We start from the raw sequence: 12,783 nt of genomic DNA on the forward strand, positions 1-12,783 counted from the left end.
TGATGTCTTTTTTCGCCTGAGGCTGCAGTTTGCAAAGTTTTTTGTAACAGACTGCCAATAGGATTTGTAAGAATTTTAAAATATAGCTGAAATGTCAAGCTGTATATTTCATACTCAAATGTTTTTCACAATGATATTGGGTTGGCTGTGGGGAAAACGGACTAACCGGAGTAAACCACCGGGACATTAACCAGTATAGCCAATGTAAGACAGCCAAAACATGCATAAGTGCTATCTTTAGTTATATAATATGTATTAACCTGGAAGAACTGGATTGAATGTGCAGTAATAGATGCCTCCTTTGCACTGGAATGCTAAAAGGTTCTGATTTGCCTCTTTCAAAGCACAGTTCACGTATCTCATTTAGTTAGAATTGGCCTTGTGTTGGGCATCAACAATGTGGCTAGCTTTACCTTCCATATAGATCTGAATTACATAATATCTTACTCTAAATAACATACAACTAAGAAATGTGTACACATTTAATTTCTTATCGTGTACAATAGTACAGTACCTTAAAGTACAACTAATGATCAATATTAACAGAATCAGTTTCACAAGATGTGCACAATCTACATATCAAGCTTACAAAGAACGAGTCATCAGCTAGAAATGTGTCACAAACACTAATTCCAATACAACACATGTTTCGACAAAGAAAAAAAACCTATAAATTCTACATTTCAGTAAACTAACAGAAAAAGGACCATAATAAAGCCACAAGGGGTCGCAGACTACTTCAATTACAAACAAACAAAGGGCATTGAGCTGTTAAAGGCTGATCAAAACCACCAAGCACTTGGGAGCTTTGATTTTGGGAGTTTATATTCAATAGATGAAAACAAGACAAATGACCATAGCTCTACAGGGATTTGTCACAGCAAAAGTTCCTGTTTAACAATTATCTCCGCAGAAAGATCAGTCAATTGTGAAAATTTGAGCTACACCAAGTAGAAACATTGAAGTTGAAAATAAAAAAAAATGTCGGGAATCTATATTCAATAGTGGTATAAGAGGAAACGAGTCATACTTTTGCCAAAATGAGATGCCTTCCTTTAGTTGCAATTAGGTCAGTATTATATGATAATTTGCGAAGGACCCACAAAGTAGTTACACAGGAATTGGAAACACAAGCTTCTGGATTAGAAAAATCAGTCATAATTTTGCCGAAACTCCTATAAGTCATAATTTTCTTTCTTTAAAATCATGTTAACTTTAAATTCATTGAACTGTTAAAGTTTGCACGAGATCACCTCGTTAGTTGAAAGAGAAGCTGAAAGTACATGCTAAGAGACAGACTGACAAGTAAATTGTTTAATGCCTCCCAATCTGTGGTGGCACAATAAATTCATGTATAGACTGCTAAAGTAAATCAACGCATTAGTTGCAATTGCAGATCAGTATTTCAACCAATTTAACGCGGTTTAACTACTATTGTTTTTCAAACTAAAAATATGTATCAATAGATCAAGCTAAGCAGCACATTGAAGTCAACTTTACCTGCCAACAATATCTTGACTTATTGTTTTCAGTGATGATATCGCCCTCATACGGTCCAACCATGATCCTGGACTTCAGTCCAAAATTTGAAAACACTCTAAGACCAGCTCCAGCTATTTTGGACGTTATTATTTCAAGGCCATCTGGCAATGTAAGGTTAGCTCTATTTGGTCCCCTTTCAGGCACCTGAAAAAAATGTGAGGGGCATAATTAAGGTATTTCTTAACTGTTCTGAAATATATTTAAACAATATCACAATTCATACATTCAGTTAAACACTTTGTGAGTTTAAGTCCAGAGCTCCAGATAAGGATTTATGAAAAAGTAACGGTACTGCCACTGACAGAAAGAAAAGGAGAATCGCTGAAAATCAATTAGTACCTGTACTATAATAGCCATAAATACAGTTAGTACTGTACTTCCCGTGTTCTTTGATATTGAAGGGTGTATAACTGACTTTACAGAAACATTTGTAGCAATTATAATAAATATATTTATCCCACTTTAAAAGCGAATTCGGTTGATTAAAGCCCCGTTTATTAAATTTCATCTATAATCAACGACAAGGCTATAATCAATGGCACGAAATGACGTCATCAACTGCCGAACCGGGACTACTTTTTCTACGCACCTCGTCACCTGTATTGGCCAAGTGCATCAATAATAAAAACAATCTCAAATGTTTGTCAATCTTAATGACATTAAGACCAAGGCTCGTGATTTTTGTTTTCTAAGCCTCGCATGATAAACCTGATATATAATCAACACTAACCTATTATTCTCTATTTAGCTTCTTAAACAGTTATTTTTAGGGTTTCCATTCTGAATTATGATAAAACAACTACACATTAAAACGCATGACTTTTACTATTTCTTCATTGTTCTTGACAAGAAAACACATGCCAACTAGTAAGCTAAGCCTAAGTAAATGAACACTTATGTCACTGTCTCATCTGTTTCCCATCGTGTTTTCTAACGTTTTAAGCCACCGATGCAATCAAATCGTTTAATATCCGGGCGACAAAGTTTTTTCTGGGTTAACAGATTTAATTTCAAGATGGTTAGACGACACCGTATGTAGCCATTATATGACAACAAAGTGTTGTTTTGAACCGCTTTTGGTTAAGCCAGTCTTCCATGGCGCGCTGACATATTGGTTTCGACGGGTTTACGAGTGACATGGAATCACGCGACAGAATAGACAATTAAACCGAACTCAGTCTACAACTTTTCGGTAATTTAAATCAACGAAAAGCGTTAGGTTAGAGACCAACAAATCAAGCCGCACTGACGCGGTCGTATCGGTACGGCCAGATGTTTTTTTGTAAATCCGTAAAAGGTATATTAAAGTCGTAATTGTACGTCCAGTTTATAAAAATTAATGCGTAAACCCTCATGAAAAAGCCGTTTTTACGTCCGCACGGCCCTTATCTGGAGCTCTGAAAGTCTGATAAAGCCATAATAATTTGTGATCATTTTGTAATTTCCTTATTTTCTCCTCCACATTATCTTCAAGATAAACACAGCTCCACCTTTTTGTCTTGTATGTAGATGTAGGGCCCATGGACAGGGCAGTCCCCTTCAAACTCCTTCTTGCATTTTCCACTATCTAAGAGGATAAAATTATCAAATGTAAAAATTCAAATTGCGTCAAAGTCTTGAATCAGCTACCGGTGCATTTGAACCCACGTGTATTTATAATGAATATTACAAAGCTGCTAATTTATATCAAAATATATATTTATATCCGAAAGAAACCTTTCAGTCACAACACCCTATATTATATAATTACAATACTTAGGCTCATCAGTTCACATTCCAAGGTTCATAAGGTTTCATCAAATGAAACACAATCTGACGAATATGCAAATTAATATGCCCCATCTGAACAAAGGAGCAGAACAGGAGAGCCATAAAGACGTTAAGTAATTCATCTGTGTATAAGGTGCAATGTTCAATAATTTGACCTAGTGACTTATTTTTTAACTTCAACTTCATGTGACCGAGTTGTAAGTTAGGCCTGTATATGGTCAAGACAAATATTTTGACAACGTTCAAATAAGCCACATGTGGAGGTTTCGTGGTCATACAGCTGGCTTGGTTCCTCTCAACCAGACTGCTTTCAGTCTTGTTATTTTGTGGTGCCTTGCCCTCAGTCTTGTAATTGTGTAGTGCCTTGGCTTTCTTCACTCTCTGCGATGGTGTTCAAGACAAAAATATTGATTTTTTTTTCACACATTGTATTCTTATAATAATTATATTTTAATTAAAGCAAATAAGCATCCCATTACACCAGCGAAAAAGTGTAAAAGTTTGGTATAACAAGAGGCTACAACTCCAGTTTAATTACAAAACTGGTGAACAAAAGTGTGCAAATTCAAATTCCCCCCTACCCCCCTAAAAGAAATACTGTGTGAGTAACTAGTGGAGCAAACGGGTCTTCACTATGTTCCCTGGAAAATATCCGAACCAAATTTTGAAGATGGAAAAGTTAACATGCAAAACTTGGGGGCCTACAATTGGTTTTCTTAACTATTGTCTTCATGTTAAGTTAGAACCGACTGACACGCATACAGATAAACAAATGCACAGCTTAATGCCACTCACTAAGAGGTAAGTTTCACACGAAAATACCGGTAACTTATACAAACCTTTACTTTCGTCGCTTGGTCAACCTTTTGTCCAATTCCTTTTTAGCTGTTTTCCGAAAAGGGAGGCATTCCTTTTCTACAGCATTATCTGCAACCAGATCAGTAAAAAAGAAATACCAAAATTACTCTTTGTTTTTTGACTACCTCTGATTTTGCCGAAATAATACTCACGCAATAGATTCAAGTGGTTTTGCTGTTTAAATGGTTGCCTAAAGAAACCAAATAAGTTCTGCGTAATGCATAAACATTTTTCCTGTGTATTGTCAAGAATAACTGACTGATGTCAATGTGTGCCAACAAGCATAATCTTATTACTGTAACAATTCATCTTACTTTGACAATAAAGGTAAAGTTGTATTTTTGTTTTACACACGCCACAGATGGACAACTCGCATAACCGTATCCCAAAAGCTCATGAGCATTTTTGTTCAAACCATGCAAAGTTTGAATAGCAAGTGATTGTTGAAGCCACGCTAACATGAAGTCAAAGACATGACACCCCCTCAGAAAGAGGTTGCCAGAATTGACTGTTGAACCTTGGGAGCTGGCAGTTCGCAAACCGGTCTATTGTATGCTTGCCGAACAGAGTATCTATATAGCGAAAAATTGCTGGATGCAACATCCAGTTGTGTTTGTCCGGAGTTCTGGACCAGCCGGCTGTATTGAAATCCCATAGCTATGGCCTCTGCACATATTGCTATAGCTAATTCTGATAATCTGTGGCTCGGATCCCCTTGATGATTAATATAATCCATGGCTGAGATATTGTCTGTGAGTATCTGGACTGTTAATCCTGTTAACAATCTCCCGAAAATTTGTATGACCATTAATATTGCCAACATCTCGCGTTCGTTGGACGTTAGGCATGACACACAAGTATTCCAGTCCCCCGATGCGACTTTGTCTTGGTACACCGCGACCCAACCCAGATGACAGGCAAGTGTTGAATCCTGGGCTTGTATAGTTTCTGTACATACATCCTTATAATTCCAATAATCTACAGCCTGAAGTCACCTCTCTAATTCATCGACAACGCCATGGGTCAAAGTAAGGATATCTGACCAAGATAATTTACTAGCAAGTAAACTGTAAGATTTCCTAAGAAATAATTTACCTGGGGAACTTTCCTTACCGACCGCTTTAATTTCCAAATGCGCTTTGATTGCGCCTTAACTTTAACTTTATGCTCAGTACTATTGATAGTGTACACTGATCTTAATGGTACAAGCTGGGACTTCTCAAAGGTTATAGTAAACCCCAAATCTAGTAACGTGTGCAATAATTGATCTGAATGATAAGGGATACAAAAGACGCTGGCTGCTAATAAAAAATCATCAACAAAGACAATAACACGCAAACCAAGCCCCCTCAAGTAACTTATTAACGGTCTTAATGTCTTATTGAAATAATATGGCGAGCAACAAAGCCCGAACATAAGTACACACCATTGAAAATACTTCTTTCTCCACTTAAAACCTAAATACTGTCTATGATCTTTATGAACTGGAATATGAAAGAAACCGTCTTTTATGTCGGTAGTGATAAACCTATCACCTGGCTCAATTAACTTAACTGCGTCACGGATATCTTAATATCACTAAATAAGTGTGTCACAACTTGAGTTCAATTGACGCAGATCAGTTATCAAACGAAGTTTATTGTTTTTCTTCGGCACAACACCCAAAGGACTTACACAATATGGTTTAATATTTGCCTCTTCAATAAATCCTAATGCAAGTAATCTATCAATCTCAGAATCAACAAATGTTACCTGTGTTTTACTAAATAAGTGATTTCAAGTTCTCAAGGCTTCATCTGAGTTTTAAAAGGCACTGTCACTCCATTGGAGAGCCACTGGATAACGTAATCAGGTGCCCCAATACTTGTCCATGAGCCAATGTTTTGTTTCAAACGTGTAATACACATATATGCAGAATAAAGGATGAACTATACAATAAATCTCACATTACAATTTACATGTTGTGATGCTGTTCTCACGATCCGTATTAAAGTTCACACACCGGTGATTGGTTATCGAAATCCAAGGGAAGAAACTCGTCCTTTGATCCAGCTGACGTCGATGGAGAGTTGTCTTTCCTTCAGTTTTGCGGGAAGCCTCGACGAGAAAATCCACTGAAATCGTCTCCAGAGCGCTGACCGTACCCACGTCCACGACCTCTAGCTGGCTGATTGCTAGAGTAACTTCCTCGGTGCGGCCGGCTAGCTGCAGCTAACGTTCGCAAAGTCTCCAATGATTCCGCGTTCAACCCTGATGTGTTCTTTTGAAAAGCTCGAAACAATCTAGAGGCTGAATTGTCAAACTAGCTGTTGACAAGCACAGCCGCGTATTCGTCCTGCAAATATTTGCACTGAGCGTGGGAAATCAGGAAAAACTTACCCAATGTGTCTTGTGTCAAAGGTTGACCTGGCTCGAGCGTTGTCAACAATTTCGCTGAAGTCTCACTATACCGGCTGCACTTTGTAAGAATGTTCAAGACCGGTTGGTCTGATCTCCTGACTCCTTGACGGGATTCGTTAAGTTTGAGCTCAGCCGGAAGCCTCACTCGCGAAAGAGAGTCCTTCAACGCTGAAAATTTCCCCTGGATGTCCGTCGGCTATCTCCCGGATGCGGTAGAAAAATCGGTCCCGGGGGCCACAAACCCGTGGCTGTCTCTCGTGGAAACAAAACTGCTAGGATCCACGGATAATCCGCATGGATTCTCGTCCACTGGTGAACTATGCACCTTTGCTAATCCGTTATTAAGTTTACGTTCGAAGTTATCCAATTTATCGGACACTAAACCCATAAACTGTTCTAATTTCTCTTCCATATTAAAAAAGGCGTCCTAACTCGGGATTGTACAAGATGAGAATGAGCTTGTGACGTTACAAATATATTATTTCACAACTGGTAATACAACCTGGGTTTGTCACGTGACTACTATCTGTTTTTTGTGGATTATTTTGTATAAAAGAAAACAAAACATAGCTGTCGCGTCCATGTTTTTTTGTCAATTACCTTTTCTCCCCAAAACAAATATTTTATATCATGAAGTGTGCCAATTATTCATAATTGAACCACCTTTACTATGTTAAAATCAACCACATAATGTTGATTTTCAATGTTAAAATATGAATATATTTATTTAGCTAAATAAGCAACAATTTACAATATTCAATAATACACATAGTACACTATAGCATTTTAGGACTTTCATAATAACAATACACTCGGAGACTTTTTTAACGCATCACTTATTCATATCAATATAGATCTCTTATTTTTGAACGGCTTGTGTTGAAATTTGGACCAAGAAGAACTCAACACATATCTGATAATTCTTAAAAAAAATATTTTAATTAAAAAAACAACGAAATATAAAACTTAACAAATTAAAAAACGTCACTTCAAAAGTCAAACTCGCAAACTCGTACATCGTTAAATAAAAACAATGTGAAAAGTAAAATGCAACTTACACGTCTCAATAACTGATCAGCTTGCAACATGCCGATTGAGCCGTTTCGCTCCTGAATATTCATACGAGCCTTAGTGTTTTTCTTTAATAAATGTTATATTTTTCTTGTTTTTAAACTTACCCAGAATTATAAATCGAAATTAAACTGGAATAACATGTATATCGCCTTTAACTACACTTGATGATTTTTCTAACGCGACACTTTTAAAACTTACATATCTCAGAAATGAGTAAATAGTTTATTTAAACTTTCACATGTGATCATTTGACTACAATATGTGCAAGCTAACGATAAAATCATCCATCCGTGGCGATCGGACAATTTAGCATGTAGGAACGGTGCCTGTAAAATGCAAAGTGCGCGATTGCACTTCTGATTATTCATACGATCTATATTGTTTTGGAAATAAATTTATGCTTTCCTTGTGTTAGAACCCACCTTAAATTATTAAATTGAAATAAAACTAGAATTAAATCGCGTTTCAACATTTCCACTAGCAAAATATGGAACCACACCTACACCACGTGCTAAAGCGTCCAATCGTCATGGATGAATGATTTCATCGTAAGCTTACATGGAATGAAGTAAACTGATCGTATGTAAAATTTTTATTCAATATCTTTACCCATAACTGAGATATTCAAGTTTGAAAAGTGATGCGTTAGAAAAGTCCCCAAGTGTACTTGAACGTGAAGCACCTATTGGCTTGACTACGCCTATGTACAAACCGTGCTTTGAACCCTCTTTGGTGATGGAATAGTTGATTGTGTTTCCTTTTGTATTTTTTTAATCGATATTTCCCCAAAATTATCAGAAGAACATTCACCAGACTTTGCTGTCAGATTTGAAATCACTTCATCGGATGTCACAACAACTTCTTCCACTTTAGAAATCATTGTCAAACATATTTCATTGGTCTGTCCTTCAGAATAGTCTTGTGATAGATTTGACTTAAAAGCACATCTAATTAAAGGAATTTGCACATGTGGATCATTCACTGCTCATAATGCAACTGTTTGGTCTTTACTGTCGGTAACATCATATGACAAACCAATTGACTTATTTGAAACGCCCATGTTAATGGATTTATCACCACAATCTGTTTTACCCTTTGCATCAGTTGATTTGGAACTCGCAGCTGTCAATGAATTGGTCTTTGCGCAAGGTCTAACACTAGAAAGAAAAACCTGATCCGGTGTAGTCCACACTGTATTTGCCTCATTTGTGATAACCAAATGAATGACAAAAGTAAAATTTGAGGCAGACTGTGGTACACTTGGCAAGACATGTTCATTTTCAAAATCTAAACAATCTTCTTTAGAACCAAACTTGCTAAGTTGCATTTCTTTTAAAATCCTCAGCTTGTGTTCCTCCACGATTTCATCACAAGCATCCTGTATTTCATTAAACACTGGTTCCCTGGTGCTCACAAATTGCGAGATCTTTATTATGGTTATCATTGGTAGATTCTGTTGCTGGTAGTATTGGGGCTGTGAACTCAGATGTCAGAAATGTTTACTTCTTGGTCAGTGTAGGTAGTCCTGCCGTCGACAGAAGAAACCGAACGGGTTACACAAGATTGCACAACCCGCGAAATGGGTATATGAATATCCATATTATGTACCTTACTATAGAATATGGCTATGTTGGCTGTAGGGAGAGCTGGTTCAACATCAATTATATTGGGGTTCAAAAGGGCACCATTTTGAGAATTTAAACACGATCTTTTATCACTGATACCAGCAGCATTTAATTTTGGTGTGGAAAGAACTAATGAATTTCCTTTGAAATCAGAGATTTCACATCCTTGATTCATCTGGGTCATGAAGCAGACCAGTTTGTCTTACTGCAATATCAACACTTCCTTGCAATGCATATACATCATCATTCTTGGTAGGCAATACATACCAGCGTACCAACAAAGGTCGATTATCATCTTTCTTTGAATCATCAGATTGTTGAGTATAAAATATTGTTTCCATATTCAAAGTGTCAGCATTCATATTAACTGGTAAAGATGTAATGCTTGTAATAGGTGGACACTGATCAGCATTTGAATCCAGAGTCTGCTTACTAATGGCACATCCAGAATTAAAGCTAGCATCTTTTGTGACATTGTCATGCGTAACTCCAAATCCCGTCTGTTCTGATTTCCGGCGCGGTTAGGTGAACAAATCTTGTATAATGTGATATTGTACCATCTCTAAACATCCAGTCTTTCCCGATTGTTCATGAACTAAACTGTGGCCATCTTGTTTGTTTGCATGTAGATGCATCTCTTCCCGTCGAACATGCTCTGATTCAGCATTTGCAGAATAAAAGCCAGAAGTTGTATTATACCATTCATCAGTCTCGACTTTGACACCAACAGTGTTACAGCCATGTAGTGTTTCTTCTGAATTAAGGGTTTCTTGATCTACCCTAGCCAATTGAAAGTTAACGTCAGTTTGTGTTATGGAATCAAATTCCTTTAGTTAAAATCACTTCTTGCTTTCTGTTTCAATTCCTATGACATTGCATTTTGTATCTCGTTTCATTCTTTTGTACTTTTTGGATGCTGTCAGAAGAGGACTTTTTACTGCACTTGTCATTCTGGAAATGATTAACAGAAACACAAGTTTATTCAGGGGCAGATACTCGAGACAGACATAAAAGAAGTGCCATTGAAAACCATGCACAATAGTGACACATTTGCTTACGGCTTTACAATTGCAATCATAAAGTAAAGCATTCTGAACAAATTATTATAGCAATGAGTAAACGAGAAATTGTTCCGTCAGTGATTAAAACCCGAGAACATGCATAAATAAATCTGCAAGTAATAAAAATGAATAATTTGACTATTGTGCATGGTTTTAAATCAAACTTGATTTTGGAGGCCAACTTGTATTTGTTGGCGACCAACTAGGGGAAAGTTGCGGGGCCTGGCATGTTTAACCAAGACAATTGTGAAAATGACAAGTCAATATATTGAACACTTAAGAATTTTTTAAGACTTATACATAAAGTGCATGATTCTGTTTAAAGAGCACCAAGTATATGCATACAATATATTGGAGATGTTACAGAAAGGAGAAAAAGGTAACAATATAATAAATTAAACCAAGCATGTTATTTTAGGTGAAGAACATTTTATTCAAATGAAGTTTGATTGATAATGTATTTAAATGTTTGTTGATACCAATATATTTATTATGATAATTATGTTGTTATCCTACAGGAAATCCAGAGGAATAAATATTTGGCATTGATCGTCAGTCATGTCCTTCCTTCCGTCCCTGTCACACATTTTATAGGGCTGTATATCAGAAATTATAATAAAAGTTATCAACATAAAACGGCATGGGTGTATTGATGTCAATTAGGAGAAGTGTCATGTAAAAGAACCACAACCATACGCTTTCATACATAAGAGTGAGTGCCCTTTGTTTTGTTAGAATGCTACCATATATCAAGGGATAAGCATCCATCCATAACAATATTATTTTTGTGGGTTGTAATCGTTACACTAAAATGCTGAAACTCCTTTTTTTCCTTTGCGTCAACCTAGATTTCCGCTACTTTAGGCAATGTGTTCTCTATTATGTCATGTTTTGCAAAAAAATATACATGTAAATAAATCTTTGGCGATATCAAAAGAGTGTTCTGGTGATTTGTTTGGCTATTGCACACCTTGTTATAAACAAATGCCAGATTAAAAATATTATGTTCTTAATCGGGTGGGTATAAAACATAGCTTTTAGCACAGCCAATATGAACATACATGGTAAGGGTAAACGCAGCTGTTAGCGTTATATTTATTTTGTAAAATTTGACCCAACATTTGTAGAAATATAACAAGATATGTACATTTCCAGAAAGAAAATTTATTTCTACTTTGAATAATACCGACATCGTGAAACTCGCTGCACAATTGATGAAGTAATGGCTGTTCAAAGCGATGCACTCTGCTTTAGGGTGATTTTGAGTTGAATACCTTGTTATATATATATATATATATATTTGATAGTGACCATATTGTTTTAAGAAAAAATGATTTTTTGTTATAGTATGATTATTTATCATTCAAAATGATGTTTTAACTAATTAATATTATAGCCACACGCTAACCACCTGTGACACAGATTACTTATGTATGATAACATATACAATTATTTCTCATATAATTTACCCAATACACATTTGCTAATGGCTTTTTATGACTGGCGGCTATATACACCGGTAATTCTTGTTTACTTCACTATATAGCGACAATATACAATCTAAAGATAGTACTTGGTATGGCCTGAGGTTGACAAACGTAACTTTATTACCAGGTGCATGTATGCATGTGTATAGCCAGCTCAAATTTTGACACTGGAGTCAAGCCAGAATGTTCATTACAAACTGAGACTGGTTTATATCTTGGAAAAATATTATCCAAGTTTGGCTGGATTAATGAATAAATGTAGTATGTTTTAAAGGGACCTTTTCTCAGACTTTGGCATGTATTCAAATTTGTCATTTAAAGCTTTATATTGATAAATGTAAACAGCGGATCTAAAAAGCTCCATTAAAAAACAAGAGTAAAATTAAAAAAGAAAAAAATTAAACCCTATAGTGGTCTCAAACCACTGGAGTAAAATTCTAACACTTAGACCACTCGGCCATCCGTGCTCACACACTGAACGATGTATTTTATACTTTATAAAAGCAATCCTTGTAGTGTCACAAAATATAACGCTGGGTTCCTAAAGCCATTTTTTGAAAAGGAATCAGGTCAAATTTGGGAACTTTTTATCAAGTAAAAGGACCAAATTTGGATTTTTTTTCCTACAAATATGTCACAACATGTCTTTTTCTGTTCATTTAGGAAAAAATCTTATAAATTATAGTTATATATTTTGTAGGATGTTTAAAAAATAACAATAAAGAGTCTAATAACCATAAGTCATACGTAACTTCTTTTTTTTTAATTGGGAATTTGTGTTATAATTTCGGTTTGAGGTTGGGTCCATTTGCTTGTTCGTTTTAAGCCTTTTTTTACATTGCAGAAAAAAACGTGTAACAACAACAACAACAGAACTCTCCAAATCATCAAATCATTTTACTTCGCAACGCATTATAAATTTCGGGTTTTGAATCATCAAAAGATGCATATCATAATAATATTAAT

This window comes from Dreissena polymorpha, unplaced genomic scaffold, assembly GCF_020536995.1.
Source record: "Dreissena polymorpha isolate Duluth1 unplaced genomic scaffold, UMN_Dpol_1.0 chrUn066, whole genome shotgun sequence".
Taxonomy (NCBI): Eukaryota; Metazoa; Mollusca; class Bivalvia; order Myida; family Dreissenidae; genus Dreissena; species Dreissena polymorpha.